Source organism: Coturnix japonica, chromosome 35, assembly GCF_054131305.1.
Source record: "Coturnix japonica strain WE chromosome 35, WE-NBRP24, whole genome shotgun sequence".
NCBI lineage: Eukaryota > Metazoa > Chordata > Aves > Galliformes > Phasianidae > Coturnix > Coturnix japonica.
The window spans coordinates 600,267-617,500 of NC_140697.1; positions in this window are offsets into that span (position 1 = coordinate 600,267).

Consider the following 17,234-nt stretch of genomic DNA (forward strand, 5'->3'; position numbering starts at 1 on the left):
AGGGGTCGCTGAGCGGCGTCCAGCTCACGTCGGCACGGTCTACCCTGCTCCGCCGCGGACGCTAGAGGTCGCTGACGGACGGGATGGCAGACGTGCAGCGACACCTAGCGACCGACGCCGAGCCCACGCGCACGCTCGGAGCCAGGTAGACCGTGCCGACCTAGTCGAGCCGCTTAGGCAGCGACCCCTAGCCACCGTCGCCGAGCACCACGGCCCACTCGGAGCCGGGTAGACCGTGCCGACCTAGCCGAGCCGCATAGGCAGCGACCCCTAGCCGCCGCCGCCGAGCACCACGGCCCGCTCGGAGCCAGGTAGACCGTGCCGACCTAGCCGAGCCGCATAGGCAGCGACCCCTAGCCGCCGCCGCTGAGCACCACGGCCCGCTCGGAGCCAGGTAGACCGTGCCGACCTAGCCGAGCCGCATAGGCAGCGACCCCTAGCCCCCGCCACCGAGCACCACGGCCCGCTCGGAGCCGGGTAGACCGTGCCGACCTAGGCGAGACACATAGGCAGCGACCCCTAGCCGCCGCCGCTGAGAACCACGGCCCGATCGGAGCCGGGTAGACCGTGCCGACCTAGACGAGACGCATAGGCAGCAACCCCTAGCCCCCGCCGCCGAGCACCACGGCCCGCTCGGAACCGGGTAGACCGTGCCGACCTAGCTGAGTCGCATAGGCAGCGACCCATAGCCGCCGCCGCCGAGCCCCACGGCCCGATCGGAGCCAGGTAGACCGTGCCGACCTAGCCGAGACAAATATGTAGCAACCCCTAGCCGCCGCCGCCGAGCACCACGGCCCGCTCGGAGCCGGGTAGACCGTGCCGACCTAGTCGAGTCGCATGGGCAGCGACGCCTAGCCGCCGACGCTGTGCCCGCCCCCTCTTACTCCCCCTCCCACCCCCCCCTCTTCCCCCCCTGCCCCCGGAGACGCTCAGAGCCGTGTACACAGTGCCAGCGCAGCGGAGCAGCCACAAGAGCGGCACTTGTCCACTTCCGCGGAACGTCCGAGCCGAGCTGAGTCCGCCTGGAGAGGCTGGACCGTGTCGCCGCGGCTGAGATCGACCGACTCTGCCGAGGAGCGTCTGAACCGAGCGGAACCCGCCGGGAGAGGCTGGACCATGCCGGCGCACCCGAGCCTCCGCTGCTGAGACCCCCCGGACGCCGCCGCGGAACGTCCGTGCCGAACGGATCCCGCCGGGAGAGGCTGTGCAGTGCCGGCGCACTCAAGCCGCCGCGGCTGAGACCCCCCGGACACCACCGAGGAACGTACGAACCGAACGGAGCCCGCCGGGAGAGGCTGGACCGTGCCGGCGCACATGAGCCTCCGCCCTGGGCAGCGGTCGCTGCACGTCCGGCTCGAGTTGGTCGGCACGGTCTACCCGGCTCCGAGCGGACCGAAGCTCATGCGGCGGCGGCCAGGGGTCGCTGAGCGGCGTCCGGCTCACATCGGCACGGTCTACCCTGCTCCGCCGCGGACGCTAGAGGTCGCTGACAGACGGGCTGGCAGACGTGCAGCGACACCTAGCGACCGCCGCCGAGCCCTCGCGCACGCTCGGAGCCGGGTAGACCGTGCCGACCTAGTCGAGCCGCTTAGGCAGCGACCCCTAGCCACCGTCGCCGAGCACCACGGCCCACTCGGAGCCGGGTAGACCGTGCCGACCTAGCCGAGCCGCATAGGCAGCGACCCCTAGCCGCCGCCGCCGAGCACCACGGCCCGCTCGGAGCCAGGTAAACCGTGCCGACCTAGCCGAGTTGCATAGGCAGCGACCCCTAGCCGCCGCCGCCGAGCACCACGGCCCGCTCGGAGCCAGGTAAACCGTGCCGACCTAGCCGAGCCGCATAGGCAGCGACCCCTAGCCGCCGCCGCCGAGCACCACGGCCCGCTCGGAGCCAGGTAGACCGTGCCGACCTAGCCGAGCCGCATAGGCAGCGACCCCTAGCCTCCGCCGCCGAGCACCACGGCCCGCTCGGAGCTGTGTAGATCGTGCCGACCTAGCCGAGCCGCATAGGCAGCGACCCCTAGCCCCCGCCATTGAGCACCACGGCCCGCTCGGAGCCGGGTAGACCGTGCCGACCTAGCCGAGACACATAGGCAGCGACCCCTAGCCGCCGCCGCCGAGAACCACGGCCCGCTCGGAGCCGGGTAGACCGTGCCGACCTAGATGAGACGCATAGGCAGCAACCCCTAGCCCCCGCCGCCGAGCACCACGGCCCGCTCGGGGCCGGGTAGACCGTGCTGACCTAGACTAGCCGCATAGGCAGCGACCCCTAGCCCCCGCCGCCGAGCCCCACGGCCCGCTCGGAGCCAGGTAGACCGTGCCGACCTAGCCGAGACACATAGGCGGCTACCCCTAGCCGCCGCCGCCGAGCACCACGGTCCGCTTGGAGCCGGGTAGACCGTGCCGACCTAGCCGAGCCGCATAGGCAGCGACCCCTAGCCGCCGCCTCCGAGCATCACGGCCCGCTCGGAGCCACGTAGACCGTGCCGACCTAGACGAGCCGCATAGGCAGCGACCCCTAGCCGCCGCCGCCGAGCACCACGGCCCGCTCGGAGCTGTGTAGACCGTGCCGACCTAGCCGAGCCGCATAGGCAGCGACCCCTAGCCCCCGCCATTGAGCAACACGGCCCGCTCGGAGCCAGGTAGACCGTGCCGACCTAGCCGAGACACATAGGCAGCGACCCCTAGCCGCCGCCGCCGAGCACCACGGCCCGCTCGGAGCCGGGTAGACCGTGCCAACATGGACGAGACGCATAGGCAGCAACCCCTAGCCCCCGCCGCCGAGCACCACGGCCCGCTCGGAGCCGGGTAGACCGTGCCGACCTAGACTAGCCGCATAGGCAGCGACCCCTAGCCCCCGCCGCCGACCCCCACGGCCCGCTCGGAGACAGGTAGACCGTGCCGACCTAGCCGAGACACATAGGCGGCAACCCCTAGCCGCCGCCGCCGAGCACCACGGCCCGCTCGGAGCCGGGTAGACCGTGCTGACCTAGTCGAGTCGCATGGGCAGCGACGCCTAGCCACCGACGCTGTGCCCGCCCCCTCTTACTCCCCCCCCCACCCCCCCTCTTCCCTCCCTGCCCCCGGAGACGCTCGGAGCCGTGTACACAGTGCCGGCGCAGCGAAGCAGCCACAAGAGCGGCACATGTCCACTTCCGCGGAACGTCCGAGCCGAGCTGAGTCCGCCTGGAGAGGCTGGACCGTGTCGCCGCGGCTGAGATCGACCGACTCTGCCGAGGAGCGTCCGAGCCGAGCGGAACCCGCAGGGAGCGGTTGGACCGTGCCGGTGCACTCGAGCCGCCGCGGCTCAGATCGCCGGACGCCGCCGAGGAACGTCCGAGCCGAGCGGAGCCCGCCGGGAGAGGCTGGACCACCCGGACGCCAACGGCAAACGGCAGACCCAAATCTGCCCCACAGCAGCTCCTGCCCCATAGATCTAACTCACATGTGCACCACAGCAGCTCCTGCCCCATTGATTTGACCCACATCAGCCCCACAGCAGCTCCTGACCCATAGATCTAACACACATCTGACCCACAGCAGCTCCTGCCCCATAGATCTGACCAACATCAGCCCCACATCAGCTCCTGCCCCATAGATCTGACCCTCATCAGCCCCATAGCATCTCCCGCTCCATAGATCTTAACCGTATCAGCCCCACAGCAGCTCCTGCCCCATAGATCTGACCCACATCTGCACCACAGCAGCTCTTGCCCCATAGATCTGACCCACATCTGCCCCAGAGCAGCTCCTGACCCATAGATCTGAACCACATCTGCCCCACAGCAGATTTTACCTCACAGATCTGACCCACATCAGCCCCCAGGAGATCCTGCCTCATAGATCTGACCCACATCAGACCCACAGCAGATCCTCCCCAAAGATCTGACACACATCTGCCCCACTGCTGCTCCTACACCACAGATCTGACCTACATCATCTCCACTGCAGCTCCTGCCCCATAGTTCTGACCCATAGCAGCTCATGCCCCATAGATCTGACCCAAGTCAGCCCCACAGCAGCTCCTGCCACATAGATCTGACCCAAGTCAGCCCCACAGCAGCTCCTGCCTCATAGATCTGACCCAAATCTGCCCCACAGCAGATCCTGCCAAATAGACCTAACTCACATGTGCCCCACAGCAGCTCCTGCCCATAGATCTGACCCACAGCAGCTCCTGCTCTATAGATCTGATTCAAATCTGCCCCACAGCAGCTCCTGCTCCATAGATCTGACCCACATGTACCCCAGAGCAGCTCTGCCCCATTGATTTGACCCACATCAGCCCCACAGTAGCTCCTGCCCCATAGATCTGACCCCCATCAGCCCCACTGCAGCTCCTGCCCCATAGATCTAACCCACATCAGCCCCACAGCAGCTCCTGCCCCATAGATCTGACACACATCATATGTAAAGCAGCTGCTGCCCAATAGATATGACCCACAGCAGCTTCAGCCCCATTGATCTGACCCACATCAGCCCCACAGCAGCTCCTGCCCCATAGATCTGACGTACATCATCTCCACTGCAGGTCCTGACCCATAGATCTGACCCACATCAGCCCCACAGCAGCTCCTGCCCCATAGATCTGACCCACATCAGCCCCACAGCAGCTCCTGCCCCATAGATCTGACCCACAGCTGCACCACAGCAGCTCCTCCCCATAAATCTAACAGCCATCGGCCCCACAACAGCTCCTGCCCCATAGATCTGACCCACATCAGCCCCACAGCAGCTCCTGCCCCATAGATCTGACCCAAGTCAGCCCCACAGCAGCTCCTGCCTTATAGATATGACCCCATCAGCCCCACAGCAGCTTCTACCCCATAGATCTGACCCACATGTGCTCCACTGCAGCTCCAGTCCCGTAGATCTGACCCACAGCAGCCCATGCCCCATAGATCTGACCAACATCAGCCACACAGCAGCTCCTGACCCATACATCTGACCCAAATCTGCCCCAAACCATCTCCTGCCCCATAGATCTAACTCACATGTGCCCCACAGCAGCTCCTGCCCATAGATCTGACCCACAGCAGCTCCTGCCCTATAGATCTGATTCAAATCTGCCCCACAGCAGCTCCTGCTCCATAGATCTGACCCACATGTACCCCAGAGCAGCTCTGCCCCATTGATTTGACCCACATCAGCCCCACAGGAGATCCTGCCCCATAGATCTGACCCACATCAGCCCCACTGCAGCTCTTGCCCTATAGATCTGACCAACATCAGCCCCACATCAGCTCCTGCCCCATAGATCTGACCCTCATCAGACCCATAGCATCTCCCGCTCCATAGATCTTAACTGTATCAGCCCCACAGCAGCTCCTGCCCCATAGATCTGACCCACATCTGCCCCACAGCAGCACTTGCCCCATAGATCTGACCCACATCTGCCCCACAGCAGCTCCTGACCCATAGATCTGACCCACATCAACCCCACAGAAGCTCCTGCCCCATAGATCTGAACCACATCTGCCCCACAGCAGATTTTACCCCACAGATCTGACCTACATCAACCCCACAGCAGCTCATGCCCCATAGATCTGACCCGCATCAGCCACACAGCAGTTCCTGCCCCATAGACCTGACACACATCAGCCCCACAGCAGCTCCTGCCCCATAGATCTGACCCACAGCATCTCCTGCCCCATAGATCTGACCCACATCAGCCCCACAGCAGCTCCTGCCCCATAGATCTGACCCACATCAGACCCACAGCAGCTGCTGACCCATAGATCTGACCCACATCAGCCACACAGCAGCTTCTGACTCATAAATCTGACCCACATCAGCCCCACAGCAGCTCCTGCCCCATAGATCTGACCCACATGTGCCCCACAGCAGCTCCAAACTCATAGATCTGACCCACATCAGTCCAACAGCAGATTTTGCACCATAGATATGTCCCTCATCTGCCCCACAGAAACTCCTGCCCCATAGATCTGACCTACATCATCCCCTCTGCAGCTCCTGCCCCATAGGTCTGACCCACATGTGCCCCACAGCAGCTCCTGCCATATAGATCTAACCACCATCAGCCCCAAAGCAGCTCCTGCCCCATAGATCTGACCCACATCAGCCACACAGCACCTCCTGACTCATAAATCTGACCGACATCAGCCCCACATCAGCTCCTGCCCCATAGATCTGACCCAAATCTGCCCCACAGCAGCTCCTGCCTCATAGATCTGACCCAAGTCAGCCCCACAGCAGCTCCTGCCTTATAGATATGACCCCCATCAGCCCCACAGCAGCTTCTACCCCATAGATCTGACCCACATGTGCTCCACTGCAGCTCCAGTCCCGTAGATCTGACCCACAGCAGCCCATGCCCCATAGATCTGACCCTCATCAGCCACACAGCAGCTCCTGACCCATACATCTGACCCAAATCTGCCCCACACCATCTCCTGCCCCATAGATCTAACTCACATGTGCCCCACAGCAGCTCCTGCCCATAGATCTGACCCACAGCAGCTCCTGCCCTATAGATCTGACCAACATCAGCCCCACTATCAGCTCCTGCCGCATACATATGACCCAAATCTGCCCCACACCATCTCCTGCCCCATAGATCTAACTCACATGTGCCCCACAGCAGCTCCTGCTCCATAGATCTGACCCACAGCAGCTCCTGCCCTATAGATCTGATTAAAATCTGCCTCACAGCAGCTCCTGCTCCATAGATCTGACACACATGTTCCCCAGAACAGCTCTGCCCCATTGATTTGACCCACATCAGCCCCACAGGAGATCCTGCCCCATAGATCTGACCCACATCAGCCCCACTGCAGCTCCTGCCCAATAGATCTGACCAACATCAGCCCCACATCAGCTCCTGCCCCATACATCTTACCCAAATCTGCCCCACACCATCTCCTGCCCCATAGATCTAACTCACATGTGCCCCACAGTAGCTCCTGCTCCATAGATCTGACCCACAGCAGCTCCTGCCCTATGGATCTGATTCAAATCTGCCCCACAGCAGCTCCTGCTCCATAGATCTGACCCACATGTGCCCCAGAGCAGCTCTGCCCCGTTGATTTGACCCACATCAGCCCCACAGCAGCTCCTGACCTGTAGATCTGACCCACATCTGACCCACAGCAGCTCCTGCCCCATAGATCTGACCAACATCAGCCCCACATCAGCTCCTGCCCCATAGATCTGACCCTCATCAGCCCCATAGCATCTCCCGCTCCATAGATCTTAACCGTATCAGCCCCACAGCAGCTCCTGCCCCATAGATCTGACCCACATCTGCACCACAGCAGCTCTTGCCCCATAGATCTGACCCACATCTGCCCCACAGCAGCTCCTGATCCATAGATCTGAACCACATCTGCCCCACAGGAGATTTTACCCCACAGATCTGACCCACATCAGCCCCCAGGAGATCCTGCCCCATAGATCTGACCCACATCAGCCCCACAGCAGATCCTCCCCAAAGATCTGACACACATCTGCCCCACTGATGCTCCTACACCACAGATCTGACCTACATCATCTCCACTGCAGCTCCTGCCCCATAGTTCTGACACATAGCAGCTCATAACTCATAGATCTGACCCGCATCAGCCACACAGCAGGTCCTGCCCCATAGACCTGACACACATCAGCCCCACAGCAGCTCCTGCCACCTAGATCTGAACCAAGTCAGCACCACAGCAGCTCCTGCCCCATAGATCTGACCCACATCATCCCCAGAGCAGCTCCTGCCCCATAGATCTGACCCACATCAGACCCACAGCTGCGGCTGACCCTTAGATCTGACCCAAATCAGCCCCGCAGCATCTCCTGCACCATAGATCTGACCCACATGTGCCCCACAGCAGCTCCAAACTCATAGATCTGACCCACATCAGTCCAACAGCAGATTTTGCACCATAGATATGTCCCTCATCTGCCCCACAGCAACTCCTGCCCCATAGATCTGACCTACATCATCCCCTCTGCAGCTCCTGCCCCATAGGTCTGACCCACATGTGTCCCACAGCAGCTCCTGCCATATAGATCTAACCACCATCAGCCCCAAAGAAGCTCCTGCCCCATAGATCTGACCCACATCAGCCACACAGCAGCTCCTGCCCCATAGATCTGACCCACAGCAGCTCCTGCTTATAGATCTGACCCACAGCAGCTCCTGCTCCATAGATCTGACCCACATATGCCCCAGAGCAGGTCTGCCCCATTGATTTGACCCACTTCAGCCCCACATGAGATCCTGCCCCATAGATCTGACCCACATCAGCCCCACTGCAGCTCCTGCCCTATAGATCTGACCAACATCAGCCCCACCATCAGCTCCTGCCCCATACATCTGACCCAAATCTGCCCACACCATCTCCTGGCCCATAGATCTAACTCACATGTGCCCCACAGCAGCTCCTGCTCCATAGATCTGACCCACAGCAGCTCCTGCCTTATAGATCTGATTCAAATCTGCCCCACAGCAGCTCCTGCCCCATAGGTCTGACCCACATGTGCCCCATAGCAGCTCTGCCCCACTGATTTGCCCCACATCAGCCCCACAGGAGATCCTGCCCCATAGAACTGACCCACATCAGCCACAACAGCTCCTGACCTATAGATCTGACCCACATCAGCACCACAGCAGCTCCTGCCCCATAGATCTGACCCACATCTGCCCCACAGCAGCCCCTGCCCCATAGATCTGACCCACATCAGCCCCACAGCTGCTCCTGACTTAGAGATCTTACCCAAATCTGCCCCACTGCTGCTCCTGCCCCATTGATCAGACCAACAGCAGCTCTTCCCCATAGATCTGACCAACATGTTCCCCACAGCAGCTCCTGCGCCATAGATCTGACCCACAGCATCTCCTGCCCCATAGATCTGACCCACATCAGACCCACAGCAGCTCCTGCCCCATAGATCTGACCCAAATCAGCCCCACAGCAGCTCCTGCACCATAGATCTGACCCACATGTGCCCCACAGCAGCTCCAAACTCATAGATCTGACCCACATCAGTCCAACAGCAGATTTTGCACCATAGATATGTCCCTCATCTGCCCAACAGCAACTCCTGCCCCATAAATATGATCTACATCATCCCCTCTGCAGCTCCTGCCCCATAGGTCTGACCCACATGTACCCCACAGCAGCTCCTGCCATATAGATCTAACCACCATCAGCCCCAAAGCAGCTCCTGCCCCATAGATCTGACCCACATCAGCCACACAGCAGCTCCTGACTCATAAATCTGACCCACATCAGCACCACAGCAGCTCCTGCCCCATAGATCTGACCCAAGTCAGCCCCACAGCAGCTCCTGCCTTATAGATATGACCCCCATCAGCCCCACAGCAGCTTCTACACCATAGAACTGACCCACATGTGCTCCACTGCAGCTCCAGTCCCGTAGATCTGACCCACAGCAGCCCATGCCCCATAGATCTGACCAACATCAGCCACACAGCAGCTCCTGACCCATACATCTGACCCAAATCTGCCAAACACCATCTCCTGCCCCATAGATCTAACTCACATGTGCCCCACAGCAGCTCCTGCCCATAGATCTGATTCAAATCTGCCCCACAGCAGCTCCTGCTCCATAGATCTGACCCACATGTACCCCAGAGCAGCTCTGCCCCATTGATTTGACCCACATCAGCCCCACAGGAGATCCTGCCCCATAGATCTGACCCACATCAGCCCCACTGCAGCTCCTGCCCCATAGATCTGACCAACATCAGCCCCACATCAGCTCCTGCCCCATACATCTGACCCAAATCTGCCCCACACCATCTCCAGCCCCATAGATCTAACTCACATGTGCCCCACAGCAGCTCCTGCCCATAGATCTGACCCACAGCAGCTCCTGCCCTATAGATCTGATTCAAATCTGCCCCACAGCAGCTCCTGCTCCATAGATCTGACCCACATGTGCCCCAGAGCAGCTCTGCCCCATTGATTTGACCCACATCAGCCCCACTGCAGCTCCTGCCCTATAGATCTGACCAACATCAGCCCCACAGCAGCTCCTGCATCATAGATGTGGCCCACAGCATCTCCTGCCCCATAGATCTGACCCACATCAGCCCCACAGCAGCTCCTGCCCCATAGATCTGACCCACATCAGACCCACAGCAGCTGCTGACCCATAGATCTCACCCAAATCAGCCGCACAGCATCTCCTGGCCCATAGATCTGACCCACATGTGCCCCACAGCTGCTCCAAAATCATAGATCTGACCCACATCAGTCCAACAGCAGATTTTGCACCATAGATATGTCCCTCATCTGCCCCACAGCAACTCCTGCCCCATAGATCTGACCTACATCATCCCCTCTGCAGCTCCTGCCCCATAGGTCTGACCCACATGTGCCCCACAGCAGCTCCTGCCATGTAGATCTAACCACCATCAGCCCCAAAGCAGCTCCTGCCCCATAGATCTGACCCACATGTGCCCCACAGCAGCTCCTGACTCATAAATCTGACGCACATCAGCCCCACAGCAGCTCCTGCCCCATAGATCTGACCCAAGTCAGCCCCACAGCAGCTCCTGCCTCATAGATCTGACCCAAATCTGCCCCACAGCAGCTCCTGCCTTATAGATATGACCCCCATCAGCCCCACAGGAACTCCTACCCCATAGATCTGACCCACATGTGCTCCACTGCAGCTCCAGTCCCGTAGATCTGACCCACAGCAGCCCATGCCCCATAGATCTGACCAACATCAGCCACACAGCAGCTCCTGACCCATACATCTGACCCAAATCTGCCCCAAACCATCTCCTGCCCCATAGATCTAACTCACATGTGCCCACAGCAGCTCCTGCCCATAGATCTGACCCACAGCAGCTCCTGCCCTATAGATCTGATTCAAATCTGCCCCACAGCAGCTCCTGCTCCATAGATCTGACCCACATCAGCCCCACTGCAGCTCCTGCCCAATAGATCTGACCAACATCAGCCCCACATCAGCTCCTGCCCCATAGATCTGACCCAAGTCAGCCCCACAGCAGCTCCTGCCTCATAGATCTGACCCAAGTCAGCCCCACAGCAGCTCCTGCCTTATAGATATGACCCCCATCAGCCCCACAGCAGCTTCTACCCCATAGAACTGACCCACATGTGCTCCACTGCAGCTCCAGTCCCGTAGATCTGACCCACAGCAGCCCATGCCCCATAGATCTGACCCTCATCAGCCACACAGCAGCTCCTGACCCATACATCTGACCCAAATCTGCCCCACACCATCTCCTGCCCCATAGATCTAACTCACATGTGCCCCACAGCAGCTCCTGCCCTACATCTGCCCCACATCAGCTCCTGACTCATAAATCTGACCCACATCAGCCCCACAGCAGCTCCTGCTCCATAGATCTGACCCACATGTGCCCCAGAGCAGCTCTGCCCCATTGATTTGACCCACATCAGCCCCACTGCAGCTCCTGCCCTATAGATCTGACCAACATCAGCCCCACATCAGCTCCTGCCCCATAGATCTGACCCTCATCAGCCCCATAGCATCTCCCACTCCATAGATCTTAACCGTATCAGCCCCACAGCAGCTCCTGCCCCATAGATCTGACCCACATCTGCACCACAGCTGCTCTTGCCCCATAGATCTGACCCACATCTGCCCCACAGCAGCTCCTGACCCATAGATCTGACCAACATCAACCCCACAGAAGCTCCTGCCCCATAGATCTGAACAACATCTGCCCCACAGCAGATTTTACCCCACAGATCTGACCCACATTTTCCTCAAAGCAGCACCTAACCCATAGATCTGCCCTACATCATCCCCTCTGCAGCTCCTGCCCCATAGATCTGAACCACAGCAGTTCCTAACCCATAGATCAGACCCAAATCTTCCCTACGTCAGCTCCTGCCCATAGATCTGACCCACATCAGCCCCACAGCAGCTCCTACCCCATATATCTGACCCACATCAGCCCCACAGCAGATTTTGCCCCATAGATATGTGCCACGTCTGCCCCACAGCAGCTCCTGCGACATAGATCTTACCCAGATCTGCTCCACATCAGCTGCTGCCCCAAAGATCTGACCAACATCAGCCCCACAGCACCTCCTGCCCCAATGATCTGACCCACATGTGCAACACAGCAGCTCCTGCCCCATAGACCCTACCAAGATGTGCAGCACAGCAGCTCCTGCCCATAGATCTGACCCACATCTGCCCCACAGCAGCTCCTGCCCCATAGATCTGACCCACATAAGCCCCACAGCAGCTCCTGCCTCATACATCTGACTCAAATCTACCCCACACCATCTCCTGCCCCATAGATCTAACCCACATGTGCCCCACAGCAGCTCCTGCTCCATAGATCTGACCCACAGCAGCTCCTGCCCTATAGATCTGATTCAAATCTGCCCCACAGCATCTCCTGCTCCATAGATCTGACGCACATGTGCCCCAGAGCAGCTCTGCCCCATTGATTTTACCCACATCAGCCCCACAGGAGATCCTGCCCCATAGATCTGACCTACATCTGCTCCACAGCAGCTCCTGCCCCATAGATCTGACCCACATCAGCCCCACAGCCGCTCCTGCCTTATAGATCTTACCCAAATCTGCCCCACTGCTGCTCCTGCCCCATTGATCAGACCAACAGCAGCTCTTCCCCATAGATCTGACCAACATGTTCCCCACAGCAGCTCCTGCCACATAGATCTGACCCACATCTGCCCCACAGTAGCTCCTGCCCCAGAGACCTGACCCACATGTTCCCCACAGCAGCTCCTGCCCCATAGATCTGACCCAGAGCATCTCCTGCCCATAGATCTGACCCACATCAGCCCCACAGCAGCTCCTGCCCCATAGATCTGACCCAAATCAGCCCCCCAGCATCTCCTGCCCCATAGATCGGACCCACATGTGCCCCACAGCAGCTCCAAACTCATAGATCTGACCCACATCAGTCCAACAGCAGATTTTGCACCATAGATATGTCCCTCATCTGCCCCACAGCAACTCCTGCCCCATAGATCTGACCTACATCATCCCCTCTGCAGCTCCTGCCCCAGAGGTCTGACCCACATGTGCCCCAGAGTAGCTCTGCCCCAGTGATTTGACCCACATCAGCCCCACAGGAGATCCTGCCCCATAGATCTGACCCACATCAGCCCCACTGCAGCTCCTGCCCTATAGATCTGACCCACATCAGCCCCACATCAGCTCCTGCCCCATACATCTGACCCAAATCTGCCCCACACCATCTCCTGCCCCATAGATCTAACCCACATGTGCCCCACAGCAGCTTCTGCTCCATAGATCTGACCCACAGCAGCTCCTGCCCTATAGATCTGATTCAAATCTGCCCCACAGCATCTCCTGCTCCATAGATCTGACCCACAGCAGCTCCTGCCCTATAGATCTGACTCACATCTGCCCCACAGCAGCTCCTGCCCCATAGATCTGACCCACATCTGCTCCACAGCAGCTCCTGCCCCATAGATCTGACCCGCATCAGCCCCACAGCCGCTCCTGCCTTATAGATCTTACCCAAATCTGCCCCACTGCTGCTCCTGGCCCATTGATCAGACCAACAGCAGCTCTTCCCCATAGATCTGACCAACATGTTCCCCACAGCAGCTCCTGCCCCATAGATCTGACCCACATCTGCCCCACAGCAGCTCCTGCCCCAGAGACCTGACCCACATGTTCCCCACAGCAGCTCCTGCCCCATAGATCTGACCCACAGCATCTCCTGCACCATAGATCTGACCCACATGTGCCCCACAGCAGCTCCACACTCATAGATCCGACCCACATCAGTCCAACAGCAGATTTTGCACCATAGATATGTCCCTCTTTTGCCCCACAGCAACTCCTGCCCCATAGATCTGACCAACATCAGCCACACAGCAGCTCCTGCCCCAGAGGTCTGACCCACATGTGCCCCACAGCAGCTCCTGCCATATAGATCTAACCACCATCAGCCCCAAAATAGATCATGCCCCATAGATCTGACCCACATCAACCCCACAGCAGCTCCTGCCCCATAGATCTGACCCAAATCTGCCCCACAGCAGCTCCTGCCTCATAAATCTGACCCAAGTCAGCCCCACAGCAGCTCCTGCCTTATAGATCTGACCCCCATCAGCCCCACTGCAGCTCCTGCCCCATAGATCTAACACACATCAGCCCCTCAGCGGCTCCTGCCCCATAGATCTGACACACATCATATGTAAAGCAGCTGCTGCCCAATAGATATGACCCTCAGCAGCTTCAGCCCCATTGATCTGACCCACATCAGCCCCACAGCAGCTCCTGCCCCATAGATCTGACCCACATCAGACCCACAGCAGCTGCTGACCCATAGATCTTACCCAAATCAGCCCCGCAGCAGCTGCTGACCCATAGATCTGACCCAAATCAGCCCCACAGCATCTCCTGCACCATAGATCTGACCCACATGTGCCCCACAGCAGCTCCTGCCCCATAGATCTGACCCACATCAGACCCACAGCAGCTGCTGACCCATAGATGTGACCCAAATCAGCCCCGCAGCAGCTGCTGACCCATAGATCTGACCCAAATCTGCCCCACACCATCTCCTGCCCCATAGATCTAACCCACATGTGCCCCACAGCAGCTCCTGCTCCATAGATCTGACCCACAGCAGCTCCTGCCCTATAGATCTGATTCAAATCTGCCCCACAGCATCTCCTGCTCCATAGATCTGACCCACATGTGCCCCAGAGCAGCTCTGCCCCATTGATTTTACCCACATCAGCCCCACAGGAGATCCTGCCCCATAGATCTGACCCACATCAGCCCCACTGCAGCTCCTGCCCTATAGATCTGACTCACATCTGCCCCACAGCAGCTCCTGCCCCATAGATCTGACCCACATCTGCTCCACAGCAGCTCCTGCCCCATAGATCTGACCCACATCAGCCCCACAGCCGCTCCTGCCTTATAGATCTTACCTAAATCTGCCCCACTGCTGCTCCTGCTTCATTGATCAGACCAACAGCAGCTCTTCCCCATAGATCTGACCAACATGTTCCCCACAGCAGCTCCTGCCCCATAGATCTGACCCACATCTGCCCCACAGCAGCTCCTGCCCCAGAGACCTGACCCACATGTTCCCCACAGCAGCTCCTGCCCCATAGATCTGACCCACAGCATCTCCTGCACCATAGATCTGACCCACATGTGCCCCACAGCAGCTCCACACTCATAGATCCGACCCACATCATTCCAACAGCAGATTTTGCACCTTAGATATGTCCCTCTTCTGCCCCACAGCAACTCCTGCCCCATAGATCTGACCAACATCAGCCACACAGCAGCTCCTGCCCCAGAGGTCTGACCCACATGTGCCCCACAGCAGCTCCTGCCATATAGATCTAACCCACATCAGCCCCAAAATAGATCATGCCCCATAGATCTGACCCACATCAACCCCACAGCAGCTCCTGCCCCATTGATCTGACCCACATCAGCCCCACAGCAGCTCCTGCCCCATAGATCTGACCCACATCAGACCCACAGCAGCTGCTGACCCATAGATCTGACCCAAATCAGCCCCGCAGCAGCTGCTGACCCATAGATCTGACCCAAATCAGCCCCACAGCATCTCCTGCACCATAGATCTGACCAACATGTGCCCCACAGCAGCTCCTGCCCCATAGATCTGACCCACATCAGACCCACAGCAGCTCCTGCCCCATAGATCTGACCCACATCAGACCCACAGCAGCTGCTGAGCCATAGATCTCACCCAAATCAGCCGCACAGCATCTCCTGGCCCATAGATCTGACCCACATGTGCCCCACAGCAGCTCCAAACTCATAGATCTGACCCACATCAGTCCAACAGCAGATTTTGCACCATAGATATGTCCCTCATCTGCCCCACAGCAACTCCTGCCCCATAGATCTGACCTACATCATCCCCTCTGCAGCTCCTGCCCCATAGGTCTGACCCACATGTGCCCTACAGCAGCTCCTGCCCCATAGATCTGACCCACATCAGTCTCACAGAAGCTCCTACCCCATAGATCTGACCCACATGTGCCCCACAGCTGCTCCACGGCACGGTTTCCCCGGCTCGGTGTGGCTCGCAAGCTTTGCGGCGCCGGCTATGCGTTTTTGCTTGCGGAGACGCCACGGGAGCGACATTTGGCTGATTCCGAGGAACGTCCGAGCACCACGGCCCGCTCGGATCCGGGTAGACCGTGCCGACCTAGTCGAGACGCATGGGCAGCGACGCCTAGCCGCCGACGCCGTGCCCCCCCCCCCCTTCCCCCCACCCTCTGGAGACGCTCGGAGCCGGGTAGACAGTGCCAGCGCAGAGGAGCCGCCATGAGAGCGACACTTGGCCACTTCCGCGGAACGTCCAAGCCGAGCGGAGCCTGCCGGGAGAGGCTGGACCGTGCCGGCGCACTCGAGCCGCCGCGGCTGAGACCGCTGGACGCCACCGCGGAACGTCCGAACCGAACGGAGCCCGTTGGGAGACGTTGGACCGTGCCGGCGCACTCGAGCCACGATGGCCAGGGGTCGAGCCGTGTTGACCGTGCCGGAGCACCGGAGGCGCCACGGAGACGCCACTCGGCCGCAGCCGCGGAACGACCAGGGTGCACGTACGAGCCGGTCGCTGTTCGCTGGGTCAGGGCGCACCCGGGCTTCTCGCCGTCCCGCCACCGCCACCGCGGTTTTGCCCTTTTGTCTGCGTGTTTGTTTGTTCGTCCGCTCGTTCGTACTTTGGTCCGTTCGATCGTTTGTCCGTGCCCCCACGCGCCCTCTCGGTTTTATTATTTTCCGTTTGTTTGTTTGTTTGTTTATTTGTTTGTTTGTTTTTCTCGTGGGTTCTTCTTTACTTTCCACTTTTTTAGATTTTGAAAAAGCCGCCCTGCCCCCCTCACCTCCCCGGCTCTGCAGGAAGAGCGTGGGCACGTGCGCGGGCCCCGCCCACCGGGGTCCGTTCGGGCCGGATATCCGGACTGCGGGCAGGCCGCGTGGCGAGGGATGGCGGAAGAGCGGCGGGAAGACGGCAGCGGCGAGAGGTGGGCCGGCGGGAGGCGGCCGCGTCCCCCGCGGGGTTCGCGCCTAGCCTCTCTCCCAGCCGGCAGATGAGGTGGAATGGTACGTAGGATTTTCGGCGGGAGGAGGAGGTGGTGGCGGTGGTGGCGGTGGTGGTGGTGGCGGCGGCGGGGCTGGGGGGCGGCGAGGCGTTTTGGCGGGCTCCGGTTGCCGAGTCGAGCCGCCATTGAGCCGAGCCGTCAGGA